The sequence below is a fragment of the Neomonachus schauinslandi genome, chromosome 4 (assembly GCF_002201575.2).
Source record: "Neomonachus schauinslandi chromosome 4, ASM220157v2, whole genome shotgun sequence".
NCBI lineage: Eukaryota > Metazoa > Chordata > Mammalia > Carnivora > Phocidae > Neomonachus > Neomonachus schauinslandi.
Window position 1 is genome coordinate 19,421,569 of NC_058406.1, and position 11,386 is coordinate 19,432,954.

The following is an 11,386-nucleotide window of genomic DNA, read 5'->3' on the forward strand; positions in this document are numbered from 1 at the left end:
CATTTTGTACCCCAAGCACCTAGCACCAGGCCTGGCACACAATATTTTGGTCCTTAGCTAGCATTTGTTGAATGGGTCAGCACAAGAGAAAGCAGGAACAGTGGACTTGATGGTGGGTGGTACTAGAGGAAGCATAGAAACTACATCCTCAGAGTTGCAGGAGCCTGGAAAGCATCTGGGGAGGAGGAAGAGAAGCTGGTGCTCTGAGGCCCAGAGCAGTTAATGTCTTGTCCCGGGCACCAAAGGGAAGATTCAAGAACCAGGAATTGGTGATGGGTAGGGTGGGAGTCCATAGGTGTTTTCTCAGCAGCTAAACTCTAAAGCATAAAATACTTTACGTCTCTGAGCCTTGGTTTCCCTACTTGCTAAATGGGATCATTATTTCATGTCCATCTCACAGCGTACCTGAAGATCAATAAGCAAGTGAATATGAACATGTTTAGGAAGTTAAAAGAGCAGCTTGTACCATTAAGCTTGTTCTAATTTTCACAAAGTCAAGACAACTCCCCAAGAACTCAATGGACTCCAGAAACAGTTCCCAGCTGCCAGCATCTCAGCTAGGAACTTCCTTCTCTTGAGTGCTGACTCCCTGGGTAAAACCCACTAATAGAAATAACCTGGCTTGGGGAAACAAATTGTCAATCCATGTGTCCCTAAATTCTAGAGTCACTTTTCCCTTTAATGCTCAATAAAAATCCCTGAGCTCCTACCCTGTAGGACACCCCTTCCCATGAGATATTGGCTCCCATCCGTTAAACAAATGCTAGGGGCGCCTGGGTGGCTTATTCCAACTCTCGGATATCGGCTCAGGTCATGATCTCAGGGTTGTGTGAGTGCACAGCCTGCTTAAGATCCTCTCTCTCCCGGGGTGCCTGTGTGGCTGAGTTGGTTGGGCATCCGATCCTTGGTTTAAACTCAGGTCTCGATCTCATGGGTCGTGGGATGGAGCCCCACGTTGGGCTCCGAGCTCAGATTCTCTCTCTCTGCCCCTCCTCCCCTCTCTCCCTCTCTAAAAAATAAATAAAGGAATACTATGTGGAAGTGCTGGGCACCAAGTGTTTTCCTTGCTTTACTTCATTTGATCCTCATGTGAAGGAGAAATGATTAATTCCACGTCATACATGAGAAAACTGAGGCTTGGAGGTTGATTTACCCAAGGACATGGGTGAGTGGCAGAGCAGAACTCAAAACGACGTCTGTGTGATTCTGAAACTCACTCAACGAGTGTGCTGTCCCATCTCTCTGCTTCCGAGAATGCCCCAAATCTACTTAAATGTTCCACAGATCTGTCTCGTGTGGTCATAAACGTTTCTATAATACTGGGGTCTGGTCTCCATTAGAGGATGTAGTTGTTAGGCAGTTACATTTCCCAGCTGGCAAACAACAGAGAATATGCTGGGAAATGCGGGGAGTTTCCTATGCACAGTCTCATAAGGTAGTGAGTTCCCCATCACCTGGGCTGCACTCACACAGAACTAATGAGCCTTGTCCGGATCTTAGAAGAGATTCTAAGTCCCCAGTCCGGGACTGTTTAAATGGTCTTACACGTCCCCTCCGAATCAGAGACTCAGATTCTCAATTGATGGCACAGGCATCAAAGTCCCTGAGCATTTCTTGCATTTTACCCACTATGTACCATGTTCTCCATGATCGTTTCTAAGACAGGCAACCTCAGAAAAAAGGCTGGTTTCCTACATATGTTAGATATCCAAACATTTGGTACTTTGGTTAACACTTGGATTTCTCTCACCCAACCCTATAATAAAAGGCCACCAAAGGACCTGCCAGTCTGTGACTTGGCCATTCATTTAATGGCCATAATAGCAGGCCTGATTTGGCGAGTTCCTTCTTTACACTGAGCACAATACACACATCATCCCTAAGGCAGTTATCCTGTTTTTCAAAAGTACGCAATAGGCCATTTCGCTTTTACGAAAGACCTGCATTAGTATCTGTTTCTGCTAACCGAAAGAAATCTAAAGAGGATTTTCACTTACGCGAAAAAGGCAAAAAAGGAAAATAAAGAGCATTCAGCGTCTGTCTTGCGGTGAGCTCTTACAGAGGCAGCGCTCACCCCAAGCAGCCCCGCCAAACTCCTCCCTGGGGAGCCCCATTCAGCATCAAGCCGCCACAGCTTTTCTTTCTTTCCTTTCCTTTTTTTTTTTTTTTTTAAAGTAAGCTCTACACCCAACCAGGGCTTGAACTCAGGACCCCAAGATCAAGAGTTGCATGCTTTACCAACTGAGCCGGCTACTCTATCTTTGGACTGTGTCTCGGAGCATCTGTGCTCTATGTCCGTTTATTCTGTGCATCCATTAGCAAGATGGGTTCTAACGTATCAGAAAAGCTTAAGAGAGGTAATTTGGGGGGTCTTGGGAAAGCTAAAAAAAAATTTCCATATAAATTAATGTTAATTGCTTCTTTTTATGTCATTTCGGCTTATAGAAGTTTTCGTAGGAACTCCGTGTTTTCAGACATTGGAGGAAACCTGTACTCAAAGCAACCTCATGGTGTAGGTATTATAATTTCCATCTTATGAGGCTTAGAGAGAAAACCTTCCCACAGTCCCCCAGCAAGTTGGTGACTTGAGTCATATTTTGAACCCAGGTCTATTTGGCCCCAAAGCTCATAGTATGCACAGGCTGGACTTCACCCCACAGTGACACACAAAAATCTCACAGTCAAAAGGGCTCTAAAAGACTTAGAGCCAATCTCCACCCACTGCAGGAATCGCCCATAGATGGTTATCTGGTTCTGCTCAAATACCGCCAATGACGGAGATTCCACCACATCACAAGGCAGTCCCCGCGCAGCTGGAAAGTTCCTCCACTTTGAGGTCTTCTGAGCAGCCTCTATTTCTTGGGGGGTTCCCACTAACTCCAAGGGACCCAAGGGGGAAATGACTCAACAGTAGTAGGGAGAAATCTAAAGGAGCTCTCCCCTCCCCCGCAGGGAAGGTAGCTGCCACGGCAGGCAAAGGGTTGGTGCTAAGGCTGTGCTTCCTCGTGGCCCTCCCCCCGCCTCCGCCCCCAGGCCCATGCAGGGGGCCCCCTACCTGTTCCCTCCTGCCTTGACTCCTGCCCAGCTCATCTGTGAAGGCAGCAGTGGGTTCGTAGTGGGAATAGCACTAGACGTGGAGTCAGACCTGTGATCACACTCCAGCCCCAACACCGACCTGTTGTGTGACCTTGGGCAAGTCATTGCACTGCTCTGAGGTTCCCTCAACCGTCAAACAGGGCTATTGTGAACATTAAAAGAGAGGGTGTGTGTGTGTGAAGTGTCTACAGAGCTTTTCAGTTACAAGCAAACAGCACCCAGGATGTAGGAAGCTGTCTAGAGTTGTGGTTAAGTGCAGACTCTGAGGTTAGGCTATCCTGGTTTTAACTGTTTTCTTGACATACAAGCAGTCCTGGGTTAGAATCCAATTTTGACCACTTGTCTGTGTAACCTTGGGCAAGTCATTTAAAACTTTTTTTTTTAATTGCTAGAGAGAGAGAGCACGTGTTCGTGCACACTCAAGCAGAGAGGGGAGGGGTTGGTGGGGTGGTGGGGGAGGGGAGAGAGAGAATCCTAAGCAGTCGCCAGGCCCAGCACAGAGTTGTACATGTCATTTAACCTCTCTGCTTTGATTTTCTCTTTTTTAAAATGGGGGTTAATAGTGGTGTCTACTCCTTGGTGAAGGTGAAACGAGGTAATGCATCAGAGGCATATAGCCCAGGGCCTGACACATGTGAAGTACTTAACCCACTTAGCCTGTTTTGACTAACCATTCCCTCCTCCCAGAGCACAGACTCCAAACTCTCAATTCCCTCACTCTCCCTCTCCCCAACCCCCTTTTCAGTAGAGGGAGTCACATCCAAGGCCTGGAGAGAGGTCCATGCATCTGAGCATCTTTGCCCTGCAGGCAGAGCCCTCTCTTAAGGACCTTCTCTTTCTTTGCCCCTCCTACCCCAGAGCCTCTGAGTTATACTTCATGTTTATGACTCAGTCTGAAACTTATTATAAATAATTTCCTCTGTTTCTCTTCCCTTCTTTTGTTCCACACCCACTGCCCAGACTGTGGGCCAAATTGAAATTGAGGGGCATGTGACACATCTTTGAACTGGATGTGAGGGCTGTACGCGATGGGCCTGGAGTCACTCACCCACCTCAAAATCTTCTGACCAGGGCTGGATTTGGTCAAAGTCATTCCTGCCGTCATGACAGAACTTTAGAGTTATCAGACCCTTTGCATGGACTTCAGAGAGCGCCTGAAGGGGCTAAATTCTCGCTTAGAGGAATGAGTAGGGGTTGGAATCAGAAGGCACGAGATTGGAGTCAAAACTCAACCCCAGCCATGACTAGCTATGTGATCTTGGGCAAGTCGATTGGCCTCTGAGCCTCATTTTCCTCATCTGCAAACCATCCTCAAAGGGTTATAAGAACAGAGGCTCTGGCAGAGAGTAGGTGCAGAGAAAAAGGGTAGCTAAATTGCGAGAATGCTTTGATAGAACCTTCAGAGCTAGGTGAGACCCTCCAGAACCAGAGGAGCTTAACTCGGGCTCCATAGGCTTCCCAGGAATATGGAAATTATATGTATATGTAAAACAGTATGTATATGTGTATTTTTCTGGAGGAGAGGGTACAAGGTTGTCAGCAGATTTTGAAAGGGGTTTGTGATCCCCTAAAATGTTAAGAACTATTGTCTCCAGGAGAGCAGATAACTAGCACTTTTACTTTCAAAGTGTGCAGGACAGACTTTCTGTCCCAGCTCTGGGCATAGTTCATTCAGAAGACATGTATGTTCAGGCACTGAAGATACAAAGATAAAATCCTCCTCGCTTTTCTGGAGCACTGTGCATCAGAGAGATTAGGTCATTTAGCCAAGGTCACATACTTCTAAAGGAAGCCTACTGTTAGGATTGGAACCCCAAATCTCTGACTGCGGAGCCGGCCACTGTGTGTCTCAGTTCAGGGACCCTCTCAGGTCTGCGGCTTGCCAAAGTTCCCTCTGGTCCCAAGACCAGCGGGATCAGCTTCCATAAGAAGGCCCTGGAGTCACCATGAAGGAGCCAGATTTAGGCAATGGGCACACATCCTCCCCGATGGTGCTGATGAGCCGCCTGTGGGTGGCAGGCCATTGACTGTGACTAGCCCTTTTGTGAGCTGACTCAGAGAGGGCGAGGACGGTTTCCCTTCCTAAACTCCAACTCAGGCTGACAGGCCAAGAGAGAATTCCACACGTGTATTTCTATCAACCATATTGAGGTTTGATTTACATACAATAAAAATGCATACAGTTGGTACAGGTGAATGACTTCTGACAAATGCATACACTGGTGAAACTCATAACACTCTCAAGATATAGAACTGTTTCATAACCCAGAGAATTCCCTTGTGTTCCTTTCTCAATCTCCCCTGATGTCAGACAGCCACAACGCTGATTTTTGTCACCACAAATTAGTGTTGCCTGTTCTAGGACTGGTATAAATGGAATTGTAACAGTGTGTGCTCTTCTGTGTCTGACTTCTTTTGTCCAACATAATCTGAAGATTCATCCGTGTGGTTGCATATATCAGTGGTTCATGCCCTTTTGCTGCTGAGTCGTATTCCACTGAGTGTATATATCATAATTTGTCGAATCCATTCATCTGTTGATGGCCATTTCTTTTCCCCCCAGCTTTTGACTAAAAGCAATATTCATGTAGGATCTTTGTCTGGACATATGTTTTTATTTGTCTTGGGTAAATATATAGAAGTGGTATTGCTACATCCCAGGTTAGGTGTACGTTTAACTGTATAAAAATGACTATTTTCCAAAATACATTTTATACCCTGACCAGCAATGTATGAAAGTTCGTGACGCCTGGGTGGCTCAGTCAGTTAAGCGTCTGCCTTCTGTTCAGGTCATTGTCCCAGGGTCCTGGGATCGAGCCCCATGAGCCCCACATCAGGCTCTGCTCAGCGGGCAGCCTGCTTCTCCCTCTCCCTCTGCCTGCCACTCTGCCTGCTTGTACTCTCTCTCTCTCTGTCAAATAAATAAATAAAATATTTTTTTAAAAAAGTTCCAGTTGCTTCATACCCTTGCCAATCTTTGGTATTATTAGTCTTTTTAGCTTTAGTCATTCTAGTGGGTGGGAAGAGGTTTCCTTTTGTGGTTTTAATTTGCATTTCTCTAATGACTAATGATGCTGAATATCTTTTCATGTGCTTCCTAGTTATTCCTAATATTCTTTCGTCTGTTCAAAACTTTTGCCCTATTTTATTTTTTATTTTTTTAAGATTTTATTTGTACATTTGAGACACAGAGATACAGAGAGAGAGGGAGAGAGAGAGCACGAGCAGGGGGAGAGGCAGCAGGAGAGGGAGAAGCAGACTCCCCACTGAGCCAGGAGCCCGACATGGGGCTCGATCCCAGGACCCTGAGATCATGACCCAAGGTGAAGGCAGACACTTAACCGACTGAGCCACCCAGGCACCCCACCTTTTGTCCTATTTTAAAAATTAAGTTATACGGGGCGCCTGGGTGGCTCAGTCGTTAAGCGTCTGCCTTCGGCTCAGGTCATGATCCCAGGGTCCTGGGATCGAGCCCCCGCATCGGGCTTCCTGCTCCGTGGGAAGCCTGCTTCTCCCTCTCCCACTCCCCCTGCTTGTGTTCCCTCTCTCGCTGTCTCTCTCGCTGTCAAATAAATAAAATCTTAAAAAAAAAAAATTAAGTTATAGATTGTAAAGGATTTGTATATTCTGGTAAAATATCTTTGTCAGATACATGTATTGTGAATATTCCAATCTGAGACTTGACATTTTATTTGAAGAGAAGTTTTAAATTTTGATAAAATACAATTTATTTCTCAAATTCTAATTTTGTTTGATATTTTCCTATCCAAGGAGGTTTTGTTTTATTTTGTTTTTCCTATCTAATTGTCACAAATATTTTCTTTTAAGGAAAAGCCATAGTTGTAATGAAAATTATACTAGCAACCACTGAGCCCTTGGCACCAAGCACTGTGACAAATCATCAGAGTGACCACTATGAGGTAAATTATCATCTCCACTCAAAAGATGAGGAAACCTAAGCAATGGGAAATTGAATAATTTACTCAAGGGCCCAGAGCTAGGAAGGAACAGAATTTGGGATTGAATTCAGGACTGTCTAAGCTGGAATTCCTTGCTCCTAATCTTTACTGTTTTCCTACCTCCATAATTTTAAACCCAGGTGATGGTTAATCTGGGAATTTTAAAGATCTGTAAGGTTTTTATTGGAATTGCATTAGGTCTGTAACTTAATTTGAGGAGAATTAACATTTTAACAATATTGAGTCTTCCAATTCATGAACACAGTGTATCTTCATCTCTTGAGGTTTTATTTTTATTTGTTTAAGATTTTATTTTTAAGTACTCTACACTCAATGTGGGACTGGAACTCACAACCCCAGATCAAGAGTCACACGCTCCACCGACTGAGCCAGCCGGGCACTCCCATCTGTTGAGGTTTTATTTAAATTTGTAGACGTCATTGTTCAGGTCTTGCATATCTCTTGTTGACTTTATTCTTAAGAATTTAATATTTTGAATAATGTTGTCAATGGCATTGCTTCTTAAATTTCAATTTCCAATCATGTGTTGCTCGTATATAAGAATACAATTGATTTTTTAAAAAGATTTTTATTATTTATTTGAGAGAGAGAGATTGAGAGAAAGAGTACAAGCAGGGGGAGTGGGCGTGGGAGAGGGAGAAGCAGGCTCCCCGCTGAGCAGGGAGCCAGACATGGGGTTTGATCCCAGGACCCCAGGATCATGATCTGAGCCAAAAGGCAGACGCTTAACTGACTGAACCACCCAGGCACCCCCAATTGGTTTTTATATATTGACCGTATACTCTGCTATTTTGCTTAACTTACTTATTTGTTCTAATAGCTGTTTTTGTTGATTCCTTAGGATTTTCCACATAGGCAACTTGTCCTCTGCAAATAAAGATAGTTTTATCTATTCCTTTCTGATTTGTATGCGTTTCATTTCTTTTTCTTGCTTATTGCATTGACTAGAATCTTTGGTACAATATTAAATTTAAAAATATTTTGTCTTGTTCTCAGTCTTAGCGGGAAAGCACTCAGTCTTTCACCACAATGTATGATGTTATCTGTGGGTTTTTCCCGGATGTCCTTTATCAAGCTAAAGAAGTCCCTTCTCTTTCTAGTTTGCTGAGAGTTTTTATCATGAATGAATTTTGGATTTTGTCAAATGCTTTTTCTGTACCTAGTGAGATGATCTTTTTGTTGTTGTTGTTTTAGTCTATTGATGTAGTGATTATATAGATTGATTTCAGATGTTTAACTTTGCATTACTGAGATACACAGCTATTCAGATTATCTATTTCTTCTGGAATGAACTTTGGTCATTTGTGTCTTTCAAGGAATTTGTCCATTTCATCTAGGTTGTTGGCATCTAATTTACTGGCATAAAGTTGTTCCTAATATTCCCTTATTATTTTAATGTCTGTGGTATGTATAGTAATGTCCCTGGAATGTCTCTCATTCCAGATGTTAGTAATTCATGTCTTTTCTCTTTTTATCCTGATCAATCGGCTAGAGATTTTATCAGTTTTACTGATACTCTCAAAGAAGTAGTTTTTGGCTTAATCAACTTTTTGTATTGTTTTTCTGTTGTTTATTTCATTGATTTTTGCTTTTAAAATCTGCAAGGTTTATCCTGCTTCCCCCACTGGAAGCTAAAATGCCAACACTGCCTCATTCTCATAAGTTGCTAGTAGAAGTGCCTGACCTTTCTGGAAGACAACAAGGCAATAACAAAATGTTTAAAATGTGTATAAAATGCACATACTCTTTGCTTCTTAAATACTACTCTGAGGAACTTACATAGTGGTATACTAAAAAATATTTAACAACTGACAGGGGCAGGGAGAACAGCTCTTGATTTGTAGCCTTTACTGATTTTGTGATATAAATGTTCCCACAATGGCCATTTTCAAACTACTAACATACATGTGTAGCTGGGAAGAGATGTTCACAGTTGGCTCTCAGGAGCCATACAAATAGGCTCCAGAATACCACTGAATTTATGATAAAGAAAAAATTAGGAATAAATATAAGAAATTATGTACAAGTGTATCCCACAGTGTTATTTTATTGGTGGGAAACTGGTCAAACTTAAATTTTATACACCAGTGAGGCAAAAAATGCATTATGATATAGCTATATGATGATATTTTATACAGACATGAGTAAAATCTTTTTGGGAAAACTATTGAGAACATAGGGAAATATTTACGATATAATGTCTTAGGAAGCAAGTGTAAATAAGATCAATTTTTTAAAAAAAATTTTACATGTATAGAAAAAAACCCAAATGATAAAATATTAACAATGATTCTTCTTTGTATTTTTAAAAATTTTTTTTAAAGATTTTATTTATTTATTTGCGAGAGAGACTGAGAGAGCACAAGCCGGGGGAGAAGAAGAGGGAGAGGGACAAGCAGACAGCCTGCTGAGCAGGGAGCCCACTTTGTATGTTTTGAATACTTGACAACTTTCTAAAATGAAGTTATGAATCTAGAAAAGAAAAAAGAAAAGCCACAAATTCCTAAGTAAAAAGAATTGTGTGTGTGGTTTTCAGAGCCCAGTTGTGCCCTAAACATGTGTCCTAGGAATGGAAGGGGTAGGGAGATCCAGAAGTAGCTGACTGTTCCTATGACCATCGCCCTATAGAACCACCTTACTTCCTTCAGGATCTCAAAGGAGAGTCTTGACTAATCCCTAGGGCCTTTTTAGGGACACTATGGCAAAAAGAAAATGATTTACTGATCTCCAACCAAGAAACTAGAAAGCCTGAGTAGGGACAGGCAAATGTTCTAAGTGCCTAAAAAGCATGTTTTAGAAAAATGAAATTTATTTATTATGCTGTACATTGCAGTGATGTTGGCATCTGCTCATTTGTCAGTCAACAAACATTTCCTGTTGCATCTACCCAGCATCTAATTTTTTGAAGGAAAAAATTATGATTTTGGTTTGGTGTTTCTTAAAAAGCAATCTCTTTGTTCCTTCCTCCCATTTACCACATGCTAAGCACTTTACTAGGGGCTTTAAAGGCTTTTGCTCATTTAATATTAAAAACAAAAACAAAAAACCAGGGGTACCTGGCTGGCTCAGTCAGTAGAGCATGTGACTCTTGATCTTGGGGTTATAAGTTCAAGCCCCACACTGGGTATAGAGATTACTTAAAAATAAAATATTAAAAAAAAACAGCAAAGGAGGGGTCCTGGGTGGCTCAGTCGTTAAGCATCTGTCTTCGGCTCAGGTCATGATCTCAGGGTCCTGGGATTGGGCTCCTTGCTCAGCGGGGAGCCTGCTTCTCCCTCTCCCTCTGCCTGCCGTTTCCCCTATTTGTGCTCTCTCTCTCTGTCAAATAAATAAATAAAATCTTTAAATAAAACAGCAAAAGAGATATGAGTATTTCCATGTACATATGACAAAAGACTGGAATGTCAGAGAACGTAAATCAAATGGTCTATTAAAGAACTTAAATCTCTCTTTTAAAACAATGCATGTGTTTTTAAACATCTCTGAGATTGATATGTGTCTTATAAACAACTAATAAGCCTTCATGCCATGGTCTAAAAAAAAAAAAAAGAACTTAAATCTCTTAATCAATAATTCATTTTTATTGAGTGCTTACCCAGCATCAACCACTGTACCAAATGCTTTATAAGTATTAGTGCCTTTACTTACTTGCCTATGGAATGAAGTCTTTGATTATACTCATTTTACTTAGGAGTATGAGGTTAAATTATTTGCGAGGTTAAATTATCAACTCAAGGTCATCCTGTTGGAAAGTACTAATTTTAGCTGATATCAGTGCTGGACTTGGCATTTGAAGACTTGTGTTCAAATCTTGTTTTTATTTTATTTTTTTAAGATTTGATTTATTTACTTGAGAGATCGAGAGATAGCAAAAGAGACCAGAGCAGGAGGGATGGGCAGAGAGAGAAGCAGTTTCCCTGCTGAGCAGAGAGCCTGACTCAGGGCTTGATCCCGGGACCCTGGGACCATGACCTGAGCCAAAGGCAGATGCTCAACCAACTGAGCCACCCAGGAGCCCCACAGGATTGTTTTAAAGGCATGAAAGGGCTTTGTATACCTCTAAAGCACTGTGTATATGTATTATTATTCAATCAAAAAACACTGTTGATCACCAATTATGTGCAAGGCATATATTGGAGGCATAAATAAATAACTTGCTGCCACTAAAGAGTGCCTTATAGAAAGGAGATTAGGGGCACTTGAATGACTCAGTCGTTAAGTGTCTGCCTTCGGCTCAGGTCACGATTGCAGGGTGCTGGGATCGAGCCCTGCATCGGGCTCTTTGCTCAGCAGGGAGCCTGCTTCTCCCT